General features: G+C 35.3%; 1 long non-coding RNA gene across 1 annotated transcript in view; it reads left to right on the top strand.

The window, feature by feature from the left end:
• The window catches only part of LOC119151161, a 94,312-nt gene that overhangs the window by 12,830 nt on the left and 61,855 nt on the right, over window positions 1-19,627 (top strand). Inside the window, exon 2 of the long non-coding RNA XR_005105324.1 lies at window positions 10,986-11,091. This is a non-coding gene — a long non-coding RNA (uncharacterized LOC119151161). The remainder of the gene's footprint in view (window positions 1-10,985; window positions 11,092-19,627) is intronic.

Consider the following 19,627-nt stretch of genomic DNA (forward strand, 5'->3'; position numbering starts at 1 on the left):
CTCCTCACACAAAAAAAAAGACAGAAAGAAAAAAAAGGAAAAAAAAAGCCTCAATGCTAATTAAAATATTTCATAGATCAGAGTTTAATGTCTCTGTTGACAATGTATTTGTACTTCTTTTTATGAAAGCTGTTGGCCATTTCTGTAAAGATCATCTGCCAATAGTTATCTATTCACAGTTGCTTAATAATGTACATTTAAAACCAAAACTGAACGTGCCTGGACAATTATGCCTTCAGCCAAGTATCTTGTTAGTGCAGATATAATAATATTATGCAGTAATAATAATAACAATGATTTAATTGTACCATCCAGGGCACATGTTCTGATATTACAACAGCTATTTAATTGCATATAAAGGTTTCAAAGAAAATGAAATTTGTAAGAAAATGAGAAATACAACTTAGAACAAGTTTCAACAGTCCTAGGAAAAAAAAGCCTTATCTGAATGAAACAATTCATAGTATAGAAGATCTGATAGATTTTATGGATTTCTTTAGTGTGTAGAGATCATATGCAGAATTTTATTGCTTAAATATCATCTGCAAACAGTAAACTATTCTTAACATGCTGCAAAAATCTACTAAAACAAGAGTAAGATGCTTTTACAAAAACAATGACAGTAAGGTGATTTTATCTCCGCAAACCTAAGGCATAAAGAAGGAGTTCACAAGGAAAAATCCCTGTACAATGTTGTTGGAATTTGCTGGGTTCAAAATTACTCAGATTCACTTCATTTTAAAATAAGGTGACCTAATGAAGTTTAAGACAGTTATAAACCCAACTGAATTTAAATCACTGTATTTGGAAGACTCATGTAATGCTTCAGTTGTGGTGTGGCAAAGCTGGAGAATTTGATCTTTTTTTTTAGTAACTACTAGTTATTTTTTCTAGTGACTGCTTTCAGTGCTGTGAACAAATTTTCAGAAATTGTTACGAGAGTTCCCAAGGTTGAGTGTTGCCTGATGTTATTGATGAACTGATAGTTAAGGAGAGATAAGAGAATTATTTACACATGGATCATTTACGTGGTGATCTGTGCACCAAAGCATAGGGGAAGTGTGCTAAGTGTATCTGTTTGTAACTAGAAGAAAAATCCGAGAAAGGTGACAGATTTTTTCTTAATTATTGATAGCTTTTGTATATACCTAGTTCAGATCCCTTTTCCTAAAAATGTCATATTATTATTACTAATAACACAAGTGAACCTGTTTGATGCAATACCATTTTCCCAGTTTTTACTGATTTTAGTAAGATTGTAAATGAGTAGAGATTTTTGTCTCGCACCAGTTTAGGATCATAAAAGGATTATAAATATATAGGGAAAGGTGAAGTATGCATGAAGAGATAATCCAGGATAACCTATAGCTCTTGTCATATTTATTTTTCTTTCCTAAATAATCTGACAAGCACATTTAAATTTACTGGAAAAACCTTTGGTAAAGAAGGTTTTACAGTCTTCCTAGTAGGTCTGTAGCTTGGCTTCCCATCCACTGAAGAATTACTATAATGTGTGTTCTAATTCTTCTCATTGTAAGATTTAATTAGTATCTCCTGTGCTTCTTCCAGTCCTTCTTCTAGTGGATACATTGAGCAGTAGATGATCATCTTTTAGTAACTACCTTTCGTGTATCAAAAGAATTATCAAGTCCTGTACTCTTTCAGATTATTCATCTCTCTCGTAGGTCTCATTTTCTAAGCCACTTTTAGTTTTCTTCTTTTCTTCTGGAGCTTTTCTATGAATACTGACAATTGCTAAACCTATTGACTTTTTAAATGAAAGCAAAACAAAATAACCGAGTAAGTACACACGCTAATTATTGTCATGTTAGTAATATAAACATGTATGGTGAACACATAATAGACATTAAGGAAAAATGCCCTCTAGTTCTGAACAGTATAATGTTCAGTGTGTCAAGCATAGGTCTAAATGAATTGACTGTGATCCACTGTAGATGTCAGTTGCTGAAAACAAGTGTGTAAAATATGTTCTGCCCTTCTATTGAAAATGAATGCCCACATCATCACCAGACTAAATTTAGATTTTTATTTTTTTCTAGAAATTAGAATTCTTACTCTGAACATGGAGAAATTTACAGCTGTATTGCATCAGGCAGAGCTGCAGGGGATGGCTGGGACAATTTCTCCTCCTTTCTTATTCCTGATGACAGCAACTTGCTATGACTTTTTATTTGACACAGCATAGTCCTCAAACTTCTGCAAGTTTTTTTTCTAAGTTTGGTCTGCATGTTTTAATTGAAGGCTTCATCTGGTTTATCTCTGCTTTGTCCAAGTGAAGGTGTAAGCAACGTATTACAGGAGTAAATTTCGTATTCCCTGTTATTGCCATTTGCCATAAGTGAGTATACCTGAGCTTGGCCTGATCTGGTTCCTAGTCCTCAGTAGACTGTCAGCCAGTTTTCAAGTCTGATACCTCTAATCCTCGCCAATAGCCTCACTTTTCATCGAGCAAATGAAATTATTTTAATACTGCAACAAAGTGGGAACTTTCTAAACCAATCAAAACAAAGACACTTTGAACAGCACAGAATCCCACAGACATTTCATGCAGATGTATGTTGCATCTTCTGAGAGGTAGGCTTCTTCAAGAGCCCTTTTTAATATATGACACCTGTCAGAAGGATCTATATCTGCTTTTGGAGTCGATATTTCTGTAATACATTTTAAATTAAATAAAAAATGAATTGTTTCCATCTGTTTATTAATTAACTATATTAACTACAGCAGAAATTTATGGATTTTTTAAACAGAGAAGCACTTTTTCTAGACTCTGATTACAAAACAGTTTTATTTGAAACAGCTTTGGTGCTACACATTGCCAGGGCAGTGTATTCTTGCACTTTGTCTGTTCTGAGCGCTACCTGTTTGATCACAGCGAGTCAGTTTAGAGAGCTAAAATGCCAGAAAATTCACTAAAGCATGTGCTGAAAGGATCAGTACAGAGCAAGGGAGAATGCAGGATGAGAGAGCAGAGATGTAGCAGCAAGTAGACCAGCTTAGGTTGCCATGATCTGCATCACATTTCACAGACTTCTCAGAAATAAATCATGTTTCCAGCACAACTACAATAAAATTCAGTTATCTGCTGCATGTCAGACCACTGCACAAGGGCTGTCTCCTTCCAAGAGATTCCCGGGTAGCACACTCTGCCTGAGTTAAATTCATTTTGCTTGCTTGAAAACAAATAGCGTATTAAATAGTTACTAAATACAAGCTAATAAGCAATTATGCCATGTGATTTTTATCTCTAATTTTTAATTTTAGAAAGGCTTCAGAGTTTGTCAGGAAAAAAATCCTTAACTGAGCTACAAATGTTCTTTTTCTTTTTTTCTTCTTCCTTTTTTTCCCTTTCCCCCCCCTCGCTTTAGAAAATAAGGAACTTGAACTTTACAGTAATTTCATGTACTTAATGTGGGTGCACAGTAATATGACAACACTGCCCTCTAGTGGCAGTATGTGTTAACACAAGTCTCAACCTACATCAGTGTGAATTGGTCAATGTGTGTTGAAAAGAAGGTATGTTGGCCACGTTATTATTTCTAAATTCAGTTTTGTTTTACATAACATAACAAGGAATAATTAACCAAATGCTGCATACAATGTTGTGATAATATAAGCTTCACCCACCAGCATCAGCTGCACTATGTATATTTTATGTGACTATAAAACAGAATATATATATGATTTCTTGTGATTTTCCAGACTGTCAAACATATGTAGCTGTATTCTGTACATGTAGTTTTATATCTGTATATGGTAGGTTTTTCATAGGTATGTCGTTTAACATGGTAGGATCACTAATTGGTTTTTAGCCTACTATTGAACTCTGGCATTAAAATCTAACCCTTATGGTGACAGTGTTTCTAGACACTGGTATCCACAAGCACATAAAATATCCTTCATGTCTTTTTTCAGTTTGAAATTTTAAAAATCCAGTTTATAGCTTAAGAGAAAATAAGGAAAGGCAAGATTTTGTGTAAGAAAATAAACTCTGACATTTCAATACATCAGTTTTTCAAACTTATCCACTAAAAAGGCTAGTCTACATTGAAGGTGTATTTGCTTACTGTGAAGACAGATGTTACAAAAAATTACATGGTTTCTCACTCGTCCTCTAAAAAACTTCCTGCTTTGGAAGTTTGAAAATTTAACCACCTGTGTAAAAAATCCTGTGAGGCTCATCTTTTTTGGTGTTCTTTTGGTTTTGGTTTTTTGTTTGTTTGTTTGTTCTTTTAATATTCTGACATGTTTTGGAAAAATTCTAACTAAATAATTCATGATGTGTTTTGGGAATAAAGAGGTTATGATGCTTCCCATTCATGCATGCCCCATATAAATCCAAGGTAAAGTGGAAGCAGGAAACAGAAGACCCAGTTAAAGACACATCTTTAGCTTTTTGTATGGAGTGATTTCTGCAAGTGATGAGCAGAACAGATGAGAATGAACGTGTTGATGCTCTATTGTTCTGATTTTACCTTCAAAGACCATTTGGCATACAGCCAGCTCACATGTGTCAGGTGCAGTTAGAGGACTGCATAGCTAGCTTAACAATGCTTTCATTTCCCTTCTTCATACCCAGACAGTTAGCAAGTATGTTTTAGGAAATGGGATTGCACCTTTTGAACGTTACCACTTAATGCACCAAAAATACAGCCAGTGGATACTAAAGAAGTGTCATGGTTTAACCCTGGCCAGCAACCAAGCACTACGCAGCTGCTTGCTCGCTCCCCCCTCAGTGGGATGGGGGAGAAGATTGGAAGAGTGAAAGTGAGAGAACTGGTGGGTTGAGATAAGGATGGTTTAATAGGTAAAGCAAAAGCTGCTCACGCAAGCAAAGCAAAGCAAGGAATTCATTCACCACTTCCCATGGTCAGGCAGGTATTCAGCCATCTCCAGGAAAGCTGGGCTCCATCACACGTAACGGTTACGTGGGAAGACAAATGCCATAACACCGAATATCCTCTCTCCCTTCCTTCTTCTTTCCCCAGCTTATATGCTGAGCATGATACCATATGGTATGGAATATCCCTTTGGCTAGTTCACATCAGCTGCCCTGGCTGTGTCCCCTCCCAATTGCTCGTGCCCTTCCAGCCTTCTCACTGGCAGGGCCTGGAAAACGAAAAAGTCTTTAAATTAGTACAAACACTACCCAGCAACAACCAAACCCATCATTGTGCCATCAACGTTGTTCTCACACTAAATCCAAAACACAGCACTGCACCAGCTACTAAGAAGAAAATTAACCTTATCCCAGCTGAAACCAGGACAAGAGGTTATATTGATGTTGGTACATACCATAGATTAATAAAATTAATTTTAATTTTTAAACTTATTTTAATTCACAAGTACATTTGTTGCTTTTGTGCGAAGTTATTTTTCTGATATCTGTACAAGAATTCAAGGTAAATATTTTCTTAATTTTCATGTGAATTGTCCTTAAAAACCAAAATCAAAAGTAAAACCATAAAAATGCAGTATTCTTTTTCCTAACATTCGATTTATACTGCAAAATACTTGTGTTACATTTTTTTTCCTCTGAGGTCTGCGCTTGGACCAAAAGAGATACTTGATCTGGACAGTTGATGTGCACAGTGAAAAGCCATTGTCTTGTGGTCTTTGTTCCACAATCCCCTCGAGCAGGGTTTGCTATAATGATATAAACTGTGGTGGAAAACTGCAATGTGAAAACATGAAATTTGCAACAACGTAATTGTAGCCAAAGAACGATAATTAGTCAAGAAACAATTCTCTTGAATAAGACAACAGCTATTTTTAAAGTGTCAATAAAAACTATTAGTAGTATAAGCAGTGCCCCCCTAAGGGTCAGATGTAAGTATGCAATGAGCTGTGTTATTTTAAAAATGTCATGTGAAGAGTTTAGATGTTATTACACTTGGAAGATGTTATGCAGGGGCTTCTAAGTTATGGATGTTTGCTTCTGATTCATGAGTTTAACTCCAGTTCACATCGCTATCGACAAAAAATGGCAGATCATAGCACGGTGCTTCTTGAATCAATTATATGTTAATATAGCTAGAAGTTTACATTGCAGATTGGCTAACTATGGAAAACACCATCTGGCAATTTTATTGGCAGTGTTTGTTACCGAGGTTTGAATGGCCAGTGAATGCAGTTCACTAGGGCAGGTGTTCTTCAGCGTGAATAAGGGTGTCTTCTTGCCCTGAATAAGGCAGCAGCATCCTATTGCATTGGCTAAAAAATGGCACAGGCAAAACGTCTCTCTTTTTCTGGTAGTTGACTGAAAACATAAGAAAGAAAAATTCAGTATGTAACAGGGGCAGAAGAAACAAATATATTGAAGAGATTGACTTTGATATGTGGAGGCTGCTTTTTCACTACAATTTCACTTATGCCGGTGGGAAGTATGCCTTCTCTTTCTCCCTGCTGACACTATCCCATACATCTGGAAGCAATCGCTCTTAAAAAGGGCCCTGACATCTTAAGTTAGAGAAAGCAGACCAACTGGATGTGTCAGAGCTATGACAACAAATCTGAAAATCTGTCTTCACTGATTTCAGTTACTGTCATGTTTGATTTGATGCAAAACTTGCAGTATCAGCTCGCTCTTAACGGGTATTACTGTCCGAGCTAAATACCTGGAAGGTATTAAGAATTACTTTTTAATATAAATTGAACAGACAGATCATACAAGCATGTGCTGAGAAAATATTTGAGTTGAATAGGATGCATAAGAGCCTTAAAAATTTTAAAAAGTAAAGTACAGTGAAGTATAGCTATAAAGTAGTCTTTATAGTGTAGAATATATAGAGCAGAATCCTCTGATGAGTTAAACTCCTTGTCAGCTGATTAACCTTTCTGGAATAAAAGAACCTTGTGATTTCCTATAATACAAAGTTAGAATAAAATTTGTGTACTAAGAAAAGCTAGAGAGAAGAAATTTTATAACTAAATACTGTATTTTATATGATGGTATATTTTTCATATTGATCCATTTGCTATGATTTTTTAAAATGAAACTGTTTTCAATGTACACGTTCATGTAATTTGCAAGGAAAAAATACCACAAAATATTTTCACTTTGCAATATGTCCCTACATATAATATAAATTAGAATTTGACTTGTGAAAGGGATAGCTCCTCCTTGGATTCAACACAGACATACAGTACAGGCTGATATATTCTGGTGAAAAGTTTTCAAACCTTGTATCAGGAAAAGAGAAGTCGACTGGTGATACTGAAAAAGAAGCTATGTCCCTATTTTTCGTTTTTTTAATAATATTGCATATTGTCAGTAGTATGAAATGACAAATCCACTAGTTTGTTACCAAGTAGAACAGAAGAACAGAACATGGCCACTTAAATAAAAAAAATATCTAATTTTTTATTTAATTAAATACATTTAATTGGGTCTATGTAAGAGTAAGTACTCACAATCATGAAAAAAGAAAATCATTCATAATCTGGCTCTTGGAGCCATTTGCTATTAAATTTCATGCTTTATGTTTTAAATTGAGAACCTTTAGAAATGAGGGGGGAGTTGTTTCTTCAAGTTGCAAGTGACATGATTTCTAGGTCCACATTCCTTTCCTGGCTTTCTCTAATAAATACACCCTCAGCCCTTCCCCCCCCCCCACCCCCCCCCACCCCTTTACCCCCCAAATTAAAAGAGTTAGAAATGTTTTGGTCAAAATATTGTGTAACAAAAATACTATCAGGGAGAGGAGTCACACAGCTTTTCCAGTGAGTGCCTTTTACTGCTTTTAAGCAGCTCTCTCCTGGGAAAGAGTGCTACAAAAAATACCTGTAACAGAGTGTGACAAGACTAAGTGCTTTAAGAATAATACGTATTAAGAATAATACGCATTTTGAGTAAACCAAATAGTGCTGTAGTTTTATAATAGTGTAACATAATATTAATTGTTAAATTTTCTGAGTAATTACGTCAGTCCCTGTTCTCTTCAGGACAGAATACCTATTCTTCATTGACATATCTTCAAAAAACAATAATTAAATTCTACATTCTTCTTTACGGCTTGAGAATATAAACGTGTATAGAGGAATTAGCAATGTTAGTCAAATGTTGTACTTTCAAAAATATTTAACTAAGTAATAATCTTATATGGTATGTGTTTGCTTGTTTAATTAAATTAGTTAAAACAAACTCATTGCTACTAGTATTTTTTAATGAGATTTAAAAAAACCCCACAGGATTCTACAATCTAACCATTGTTTCATTAATTGTCTATTGTTTATAACATCACTTTTCTAAGTAATTTGCTACTCAAAAGAAATAAGTTAAGTATGTACTTTGAGAAACGTATCATGCAGTGAGTTTATTACTAACCGTATTTCTTTTAAGGAATTAAGAACATGGCACTAATGTCATTCTGTCTGTTAATCACAACACTCCTCAGTTTCTTCATTACCTTCCAAAGTGTTTCCTATGCCTAGACCCACCCACTGTGAAATTATTTTACCCTCAGAAGTGTCTTAGACAATTTTCTTGCCAAATAAATGTTTTTAGCACCTTAAATTCTGTTCTTTAAAAGTATCAAAGAGGGTGAGCTACTAAGCCAAATTCCCCTCAGGATTTGAGAATGTGACTCCGTAATCTTGTGTAAAGAGGCATTAACAATATTAGTCACAGTACTCTGCTTTTTCCATATTCCTGACTAGTTCCTGATGCAGAATTCTCATTAGCATTAACAGATTTATCAAGTAATTCCCCCAAAACACTGAGATTTGTAGAACAGTTCTCCTGTTACTTACAGAAACAGCATGATTTACTTTTATTTACTAATGCATGTGAGAGTTGCACAAAAACAACATTGGAATTGTGAATCAGCAATATAGTAGGGGATGCCTGGGTAGGGACCAAGGGGAGGATTTTAGGCATCTGGGTTTTAATACTGTAAATAACCAAATGTGTTTGTAATCACTGCCTGTGTAAGAATTGCATGATAAAACCATTAAAACCATGATTCACAACATGTAATAATGCAGTAATTCTTGTAGCAAAGGACCAGTAGGGAGATACTTAGAACTTTCAGATTCTAAATTCAATTTTACACCAGCCCTTGCAACATTACAAAAAGGGTACCACTCGAACTCCTCACTCTAGTTACGATCCACATAAGGCAGTCCACCAGCTGGAATTGTTTTGTCCATGTTCTGTGCTTGCTTCCCAGTTTATAGAATTATAGAATGGTTTGAGTTGGAAGGGACCTTAAAGATCATCTAGTTACTAACTTAGACTGTAGGAATTGGTTATATTAGACCCCAGACAGATGGGAGTGATTTTTGTGATCAAGGAATTCTATCTAGAGAGAAGTATCCAGTCTTTTTTTGATGTTCAAGCAATGTAGCAAGAGAAGACTGGACCACAAAATGTGACCCCCAAAGTGTCTTACAGTAACTGTAAGAATGGAATATCTGTTCCATTCAGTTTCATCAGCAGAATAAAACACCTGAATAAGCAGTCCAAGCTCTGGTCCTTACTGTGCTTTCGTTACCCTTTCTTTCCTTGTTTTGTTATCTTTGTGAATTTTGAATACATACAACTAGTCAGCAAATGAAGAATTGGGTGTTTTTTGGATTATTAGTTACAACATCTGTTTTTCCTGTGAATATTGATATTTTAACTTCCCTTAATATTTATTTAACTGCTTAAAAATTTTATTAGTTTTAATCAGTTTAATATAATTTGAAGATTATGTAAATGCATAGGGTGGTTTTTACCTCTCAGTTGTCTCTTCATTGCTTGAATTCCTTACTGATTTCACTGAAACACAAAAATTTATTTCATGTCACAAGAAGAATTCTGAAAACTGAGTGGCATCAAGAGTGAGGGAAGTTCTATGGATTATATAATATCTGCTTTTAAAATCGAGCCACCTAATAACCTTATGTATTCTGGGTATGTGTTCCTATGACTTATGTACACTATGGGTTTTGTTCCAGATCTAAGTAATTTTATTTTTATTTTCTTGTGATTGCTTTCAGATAATTTTTTTTGTGTTTGAGTATGAAAATAGCCTTTTGTTTGGAAACTGGTTCTATTTAAATGCTGTAAATCTGGTTGACAGATATGCGACTCTTTTTTTGTGTGGTGTATATTAAAAAGTACTTTTTTATTGAGTTGGATCAGTAGCATGTTTTGAGATCAGAAATAGTGCAACAATATAAAATTTGAGAAGAGAGTGCTCAGCATTTTTAGGATTCGTATCACTGATTTATTGGAAGGAATGAGCTGTGGAGTATGTTAAAATGCAGTTCCTACGTAGGATAAGAACATTAATTTGTTGATTAAAAAGAACCATTAGACCATTTAGGCTTACTGTTTGCCTCAAAGGTATTGTTAGTTCCAAAGATCTATAATGATCATAAATAGTATCTGTCTTTTAAGTCTTTTTAAACAGATTGTAGAATTCTAGGTCTTAAAATGTACTTAAAAATAGAAAATGTTGTTGTAGTACAAAAGAGAAATTTTTGGGAAGGTAGTGCTTATACAGGATATTGCAACTCATCTATTTTAGTTCCTATTCTAGAGTGCATTTAATACAATGTACTGGAATACTGTAGTATCATCCCACTTCTGTAAAGTATAATTTGGTGCACACATTATAACTTTTTCTGACAAGTTAATATAAAAATACATCCTGATTTATGAATGCATTAATACTAATGAAGCACTAGGTATAGGTTATAGTGCAAATACCAATAGTATGGGCTTGTTAAAATGTTCCATTTCTATGTTGATATGTGGGTAATGTTTTAATTTTCTCACTGAAAATCTATTTGGGGTTAAACCATGACAGCTAACAAACTACCTCATGAAACTTGTTAAATAAGGTGTCTGCAAGTTATATGCAGTATTTTTTATTTATTTAGTGCCAATAATCTAAGAATGTGTAAGCACTTAACAAATATTAATAAAGTAAACACCTGAATATTCTGACAAGAATATTATATCTCTTTTATAGATGACTAACCAGAGGCCTGCAAAGGAGATGTGACTGTCAAACACTGCATGGAAGATCTGTTAAAGAAGTGGGGATGTGTTAACCTGAGTGGCAAATAATACAGTAGGTGTGTTCTTACCTGTCTCGTTGACTGCTTTCTTTCCTTAGCCGCTAATGGACTTGTAGAAAGACGTGAAATCTCAATACCTATTTCATTTACTTGGAAACAAAACACAAAGTGATTATACTCATGTAAACAGTAAAAGAATCAAAAGTTTTAAACAGCCTATGTCTTTGAAAATGAGGAAGACTTTTTCTTCCTTTTACTTGGCTACTTGGAATTAGGAATTTTCTGGTTAACAAGCCAGTAATGAAAAATACTTCTGCACTGCTGTTTCCACAATACAGATTCCAATTAGATAATCTTCCACCCCGACTCACTCTAAAACTGTATGGGAAATTTATTGATTACTACTTTAATAACAGACATTTTAAGGAAATAATAAGCTAAATGTTTAGATAGTTAAATGCAGTATGATCTCTAAAGAATATAAACTCCAAAATATTTGAACTAATATTTTCAAGCCTAGGTGCTAAAATGTGGTTCCTAAACATCCTTATAGACTCACAATCAAACAAATTGCTGACTGTCTTCCAAAAAGTTCAAGTTACTTTTATTTTGGAATCTAAACATGCATTTAGGAATGCAGCTTTCAGGCACTAATGGCCGATTTTCAGTAAATTTTAATAGTTTATTTGATGATCCATAAATGAAGTCCAGAAGGATCATGAATTTTCTAAGCCCTCATTACCACTAAATTTATAGAACCGCTGTATGTAAACTGTTGTGTTCTACTATGGTATCCGTGGACTTCTGGATATAGACATGCATCCTAAGTGTCAGAACAAGATCTAGCTGTATATCATTCCTGTTTTCCCATCGATCTAATGCTGTCATTTGTGTTGAATGGGAATCTAAAAATACAGGCAGAAAGTTTTCAGTTTGGACAGTTTTCCAGTCTGAACAAAGTCAGGGGAGCTGGATGACAAGGGTAAACTCTGCTCCACATTTTAAGTAGAGATCTTACAGACTACAATAGAATAATATCTCAAGGAAAAATTAAGACTTTATTTACTGAATAAGTTTCCAATCGTGCACATTTTAGTGAAAATTTTATTGTCCTATTTTTCAGAATTATCTTAATTTTGAAAATTGATGATATAGAATGTAGAAACTACATTTAGTAACTTGGGGATGTAGACTGTATAACACTTCAAGGAAAGATGATAGTAGGCGTCCGTGGTTTTTGGACAGTATTTTTTGTTGCAGAGGAACATTATTAGTAGAACTGTCAAAAAGAGAACTAAGCAAGTACATGGGGGCAAATAAGGATAAAGGGCCACATCCTGCAAAGTGCTGAACATGTTTTGTGGCGCTGGCTGCCTTTAACTCCTGTTGATTTCTGCATGCAAGGAGGGTGGGTTGAAAGAATGTGTGTATGTGCATGTGTGTGGAATCAAAGAACCTTACTTGAACCTGTCTTTGGGTTATAGCCAGGTACTTTAAGTCAAGACGATAGTCAGATGCTTGGGCTATGAAGTTACTTAATGCAAAAGAAAAAAAAGAGTATAGCTGCTTTGGTTTTGATCTTGCTCATGTGATAAAAGTTCCAATAGCTTCCTATCCTACTGGCAGGTCCAAAGACCTTCTCTAATTATATTTAAATAAATGTTAATAACTATTTCAGTATTATTAACGATGGCAAGATTTGAACTCATTAAAGGTGGGAAATTGGTGGGATTAATCTCCTCCAACTTTTATTTGCCAAGAGAGCATTTTCCCAGCATTATTCTTTCTCCATATATTTTAACTTTGTAATTGTGGATCAAAGCCTACTCAGCTTTGGTTGTATTAAGTGAATCTTACTGAAATAGAAACTCAGAAAGGCATTTTCTGCCAAAAAATGTAACTGGAGAAGTCACGATTGAGTTCAGCTTATTAAATCTGTTTACTCAGTGTGCCTAAGTCTTTCTGGAATTTAAAAAAAAAATAAAACATGGGTATGCTTGGGTATTGGGACATGACAAGTAGTACATTTTAAAAGAAATATTCCTGGGAAATAGATTTGAGAAACATGGACAATACAGAACAATAAACAAGACCTCATAAATGTATTACCTGGAATATGTGGCTCTGTGAAATGAAAATTATTCAGAAATCTTGAAAAATCAGAACTTCAAAGACTTGCACTTCATTATCATCTGAATATAAGAATTCCATCTGGTTCTGTATCCTGTTTCTGAAAATTGCCAATACATTTGTGCTTTCAAAAGAAGGTGTAAGAATTTTACAGGAAACTGCTGTGGCTGGTCTTTTGCTGAACTCTAACTGCTAATATGCTTCAACTTTTAGTAGCTCTTTCCATAAAATGGATAAAAATAATTATAAGAATAGTGAACATCCACTGTATTTATATTATTTTGATATGAATATTTACATATAAGTTCTTGACCATATTTACTTCATGTAATTTAGAATGTAAGATCGGCCACATAAAATGAGGCCAAAGGTCCATCTAACTTAATATTGCCGCCTCTCACCTGCTATGTGAGAATTTTGTTTGGTGAGGCTTATTATTTGCAGACTAAAAAATAACAGATTATTATTCTCTGTTGCCTGTCTTAATTTCATTAATGGTGTTAATCATCTCAACATCGGCATTAGTCATCTTTTGCTTTCAGTCTTCTGGGTGTTTTTTGTTTAAGTGAGGCATCTTGGTGTGTTTTGTTTCTCTTTTGTGAAGCTGTTCCATACTTCTTTTTCTCTTTGAAACTCCTATAGTTTCATAGAAGCTGTAGTTTTTTAGAAACTAAAATTATAGTTTTATAGGGTAGTTTTTTTTCTGAGATGGAATGTCAGAACTGCATACTTTGTAGATGTTGGGAACATGGTAGGTTTATATTGTCTCAGAATTATTTCTGTCTCTTTCCTAGTAGTTTATGTTGCTTGCTGTTTTGAATCCTCTTGCATATTGTACTGCTGTTTTCAAAGAATCATCCGTAATGACTCCAAGACCACCTCTCACTATGATAATAGTTGATATAATCTTTTTACCTGTTTTCCCCTTATGTTTTATGCTGCCTTTATTGATTTTATGCATCCATCATCCATTTTAAGAACATTAGAATAATTATATTAGGTTTGACCAAAGGTTACTGTAGGCCCGTTTCCTCTCTCCAGCACTAGATAAAATAAAATGCTGTTGAAGAAAGAACATTAGAACAGGGCAATCATGTATTGTTACTTTGTTAGAATATTCTCGTCAGCTCCAGCAGTTTGTAGTTCAGGAAATTCCAGAGTCAGAGATACTGTCTTTGTAGTTAATGAATTTTATTTCCTGTTGCTCAGTACCGCAAATGCTAGCAGTAAGTTTTAGATTTTACTGTCCTGACTAATTTTTATCACCAATAATACTTCCTCCTATTCTCTCCATGTGCTGTTAGTCTTAATTGAAGTAATTAAGCCAATTAGTGTTCATCAAACTTTTAACTTCATGTAGATGCTCAGTCAGTTGATCATTCTACTTTTTTTGTCAGATCAAATGCAGTTTATGCTTTTTCCAATCCTTTGTTAAAACCCAAACTGTTTAATTTCCTACTTTGTCATGTTGCTAATTGTTTTCACAAAAGGTAGAAAGCACTTATCTGAGGAAGGAAGAGATGAATAGAATTTGAGCTATCCTTTGTTTAAATCAAAGCATGCTGCTGATGAAACTGTAGAACTTCATGGTTATTCCAAATGCATTTTGTACCAGCTGCAACTGTTAAGTAATTCACTATTTTTTGAGGTGTTATGATATGAATAGGGATACAAGCAGGAAGAACTGATAAGTGTTTTGATTTAATATCTTTCTGTTTAACCCCTTTATTATGTTCACACAGGATTTTTGCAAAAATATTGTCCTTAAGCAAATGATCTTTTGACTAAAGATCTGCCTGAAAATATGACAGTCTCTTGCTAGTGTTACATGTAGGATTAGATCCTGCATTATTGAAATTAATAAGAGTTTCTGCATTAAGCTTGGTTATAAGGAGCAGGACCTTGAATCCCAATGTGCAGCTGGACACACTGAAAGATAAAAAGTTATCTGGGGTGGGCTTTGTGTGATCGAGTACAGAGATAAGAACTCTGGCACTATTTATATTTTCAGTACTATTTAAGTGCTGAATTCCTAATATATACTGACATTGCACAGTTTTAAGGACGATATTAATGTGCAGCCAGAGAGAAATGTGTGTCATTCCTTTGAATTTTATTTTATAATAAATATATAATTTTATAATAAATATATAATTATAAATAATATGAATTTATAATTTTATTTTATAATATATAATATTTTAGGCATGGCATGTTGGTTGTGGCTTACAGAAAGAACAGACATGCAGTTTACCTTGTGGGGAAAGGAATCAGCTGCAGTAGTTTATGCTTTTCTCCTGGTATTTCCCTATTATCCAATAATCTCTTTGATGAGGAACAGTCCCCTGTTTTCTGTTCTCCCCTCTAAGTCTGGCACCTGCAGACTTAAATCTTTATTTATTTGGAGAAAGAGGCTCCCCCAAAATGCCTCTCATATTTAGCACTGCTGTTTCCATTTACTGCCTGATCAACCTTTTAGAGGCTGTACTCTTTACCTCAAAGGTTATTGTTGCTGGGGAAAAAAAGCTAAAAAGCTAAGTCCTAGATATGCCTTCTGGTCTTAACCAATACCTGTCCCTGAACCACAAGTTTTTGAAATAGGTCTATGTTTGCTGTTGCAATGGGTTTGCTATGGCCCAGGCATTCAAGATACAAAATTTTGTCTTTGCAATATTAGTGGAGATGCGCTGTTGCTCCTTTCCTTGCTACACAGCATATGGCATATAAGGAATTTCTTTTATTGAAAGGGAATGCTTTGCAGATGTTTTGCAGTTAATATGTTGCCTTTTACTTCTCCTGCATTGAGGATTTAGTCCAAAGCCTCATTTCAGTTGTGCAGAACATGTGAAGGTTATGTCCCATGGTCAAGCCTATATGCAGGATACCTTGATTTTCTCAATTAGGGCCAAGTTTCTCAGGGGCATTCTATTTGCTGGTTGTTCAAAATGCAAACACTGTGCAAAAAGCAGCTAGACTCCAAAGGTTTCTTCTCAGATTAATGAAGAAGGCTTTTGCTTTTTCATTTTCCCCTGAGCGTGCCACCAGAGCCAAAATTTCTTGGGCCATTCGGGTAGGTACATAGGCTAATCGTATGGGTGATGTGTTCGTCGTAGCACCAGGGATGTTGCATGTCCTAGTGATTTACTCTGTAAAGTCTATGGAGAGAATGCTGGATGTTCACACAGTGCTTCTATCCTACAGCATCAATCTGCTGGGGAGCTGTATCAGCTTTGGCAACATCCACAGAGCACAGTAGGACTGTATCCATGTTGGCTCATTCACTACTGCTTCCTGACTGTTTCTGACCTGGTGGCTTTGCTTCTTGCATCCTTTAGACTGTTAAGGCTACACTGGCTACCATCAGCACTATTGACATTGTCCTGCCTGCATGGTCCAACTTCCTGAAATCTCCTCCTTGATGTTTAAAATCTCTTCAGCTATCCCTGGCAGGAGGAGTGTCATTTGTTTGCTACTCAGGGATCTAAACTATTCTGCTAGAAGGAATGGTGAGAAAATACGTTTTTGTCTGATCATTAAAAGAAGAGCTCATGCCAGAGAGTCTAAACTATCAATGTCAGTACGCAGTGGTATGTATGTGTTTTACTCCAAAGGTGTCTGCTTCTTGAACTGGCTAACAGGGATCAACCCCCTTTCTCATCAGTCTAAGTGGGCTTGCTTATTTCTCAACATCATTGCAGTGCTAGTTGCTGAACTATTTGGTTTGGTTTTCTAGACATAGATTCAAACAGCTCGACAGGTTGTTTCTCTGTGTTCTTGTTTTACTCTTTTCTCTTTTATACTTTTTATACTTTTTACTTTTATACTTTTCTCTTTTTAATGGAGGCCAGGTGGGTTCTCACACATCACATCACTCCAGACTGTTCATGTGGCAGATGTAAGTTCCCATTCTATTGCATTACCTGTTCAACAGTGGTGGTTTTCATAGCTACAGAGCACTGCCTTTAAGACATGCGATACTCATTGAAAATTTGCGTTCTAATCATTCCTTAATTTTTATTTCCAGAATTAAATTCTGCTGCAGTGTCTTAAGAATTCTTAGACCAGTTCTGTTTGCCATGAGTCTTCTGTTGCAAAGGGAACAGTGTTTTACTAATTACTAATATTAGATGGTCTGTGCCTCCACAGTCTTTGAAGATTGTAAGCCTTGATAATGTGTTTTAGGTCCCTGATTTATGTTTAATCCCGGTCAGGGACCATGCAATAGATATGGGATCCCTCTATTTTCTACATTCCGTATTCAGTTTTCTGGTGGAGTATCTGCCTATGGAAGGAGATTGTTGAAACAGGTGGTGAGCTAGGCATTCTGGCTTGGACACATCTAGCAGTACAAGTACTCGAGAGAGGAAGTCAACCAGTATTTCGGAATGAAAAGATGGTCTTTTATCAGAGTTAATTTATTACTGAAAGAGATAGATGGTAGTGCCTAATGGCAGTATTCTGTATGATGACACTACCATTAACCCTCAGACAACCCTTCTTCAAGGCACATGATCTTGTCTTTTAAACGTAATGGGATCTCTGTATAATGTCTCTGCCCTAGGCAGTGCTAAGACATGCATGTAAGTTCCCATCTAAGCCTCCACAACTTTGCTGCATATCCACTGACTTGCATTTTGATTTCACCATGGTCTCAAGCTTTATGCAAACTTTAAACTCACTAGGTTTTTTATTTTCTGGGAATCTAAATATTGTAAGGGTGTTGTTTCCAGACAATCCTTGTTTATTGAATGCTGCAACTATGGTCTTGATCCAGAGTATTTAGCTAGGATTTAGTAAGGTGTCAGTATGAATTACGGAAGAGGCTTCTGTACAACACTTCCCTAGAAGTCTAATCCTCAGAAGAATTATTGATTCCAGACCGCTTTGCTGAATAAATTTTAGTATGTGTGTCTTGTAAACAAAAAGGACAATAATTGCATGTTTGGGTGCCTTATCTTTTCCTTTTACTGAATTACAGAATAGCAGTATTTCTTCATTACTAGACAAGTCTATGAGTTGTAGTGATAAACAGTTTATCTATTCCAGAATATTTATCGGACCATTGTCTATTAAAAATAAACATCACTCCAAGGGGGAAACAGTGTACATAATGAAAAGTGATTGTTTAATGATTAATTGGGAATGTGAAATTCTAAGAGGCGATAAAGCCTTCAGAACATACTGGTACTCAGTTTAAAACTGTGGAATGAAAATCATAATGATTAATTTTAAGAATTAGTCTATGCTCATGAGAAGATGGAGTTGGGAATATCAGTTTGCTAACAGGTAAATATCTTCACATTGGAAAAATACATCAATATTCACCTCAGTATTTTCAGAAAAAAAATTTGGCTTTTCTTTATTTGCTCAAGGCTTTCTAAATACTTTTTTATATATCATTTCTGAAACCAGGGCATTTAGACTTGTGGTATAAAAATAATCCAAAATTCATTGATACTGTTTTGTTTTCAGAGTTTGGTTTTCCCTAGAAAATAATAAAACCCAAAAGGTTTTATTTGCTATGTAGCTTCAATTAAAATTTGGCTAAAAGTTGGAGGTTTTGTTCATTGGAAATGTTAGTCCCTATTTCCATTCCAGCTGCAGGCTAACTTCCATGCATTGGGATAAATAGCAATGAGCCTTCTCACAGTTTCTGAGAAGCTCTTTAAATAAACAATAATTGTTTATTATAGGTAGCAACGCCATTACAACCTGTTGATGTCAGAAGTTCTTTTTAAGAGGCATTCAGTCTCTACTTTGTGGATCAATAACTCTTCTCCAGATGATGTTTAACAATCGCTAAAATATATGTCTACTAATGACATAGTATGAAATTCTATGAGAAAGAGCTATAACAAGTGACATCATGATTTGCACAGTGTATTGGTAAGTGAGTAGCTAAATAGTGCTAGTATTCTGTCTCTGGTATTGCAGGCTAGAAAAAAGCCTGTACTTAGGAGGTATCACCTGTGCCGATGAAGAGGTAGACCCTGAGCTGCAACTGGGATGTATTGGGGGGCTGCCATAAGGTAAAGGGAAGAAAGTTCTGTTCTCTGATAGTAAAAGAGCGCTCTGAGTTGGTCTAAGTCCCAGGTATGCTACCTGGGAATGGCCCCCAGTGGGCTGATCCAACAGCCACTGGAAAAATCTCATTTTGTGCCTTTTAGTTATGCCCAGTGTCTCATTAGTGGCGAATAGATGAGATAGAGGGCATTATACTGGCGTTGCACCATGGGAAAAAAACCTTCTCACTGCATTTTTCTTAGAGAACTGCAGGTGTCGCTAAAAATCACAAAGACAAATCCATGTTCTGGAAGCCAGGACCCTGGGGTAATCTGGGGAAGTGGTGAAAAAGACAAATCAGATTCCAGTTGTGAAGTCTGATAAGCCAACTGGTAAGCACCAGAAAACCTTTCTTTGTTTTTTGTTGTTGTTGTTGTTGGTGTTTTTTTTGGTGTTAGAT

This window comes from Falco rusticolus, chromosome 7 (genome assembly GCF_015220075.1).
Source record: "Falco rusticolus isolate bFalRus1 chromosome 7, bFalRus1.pri, whole genome shotgun sequence".
Lineage (NCBI taxonomy): Eukaryota > Metazoa > Chordata > Aves > Falconiformes > Falconidae > Falco > Falco rusticolus.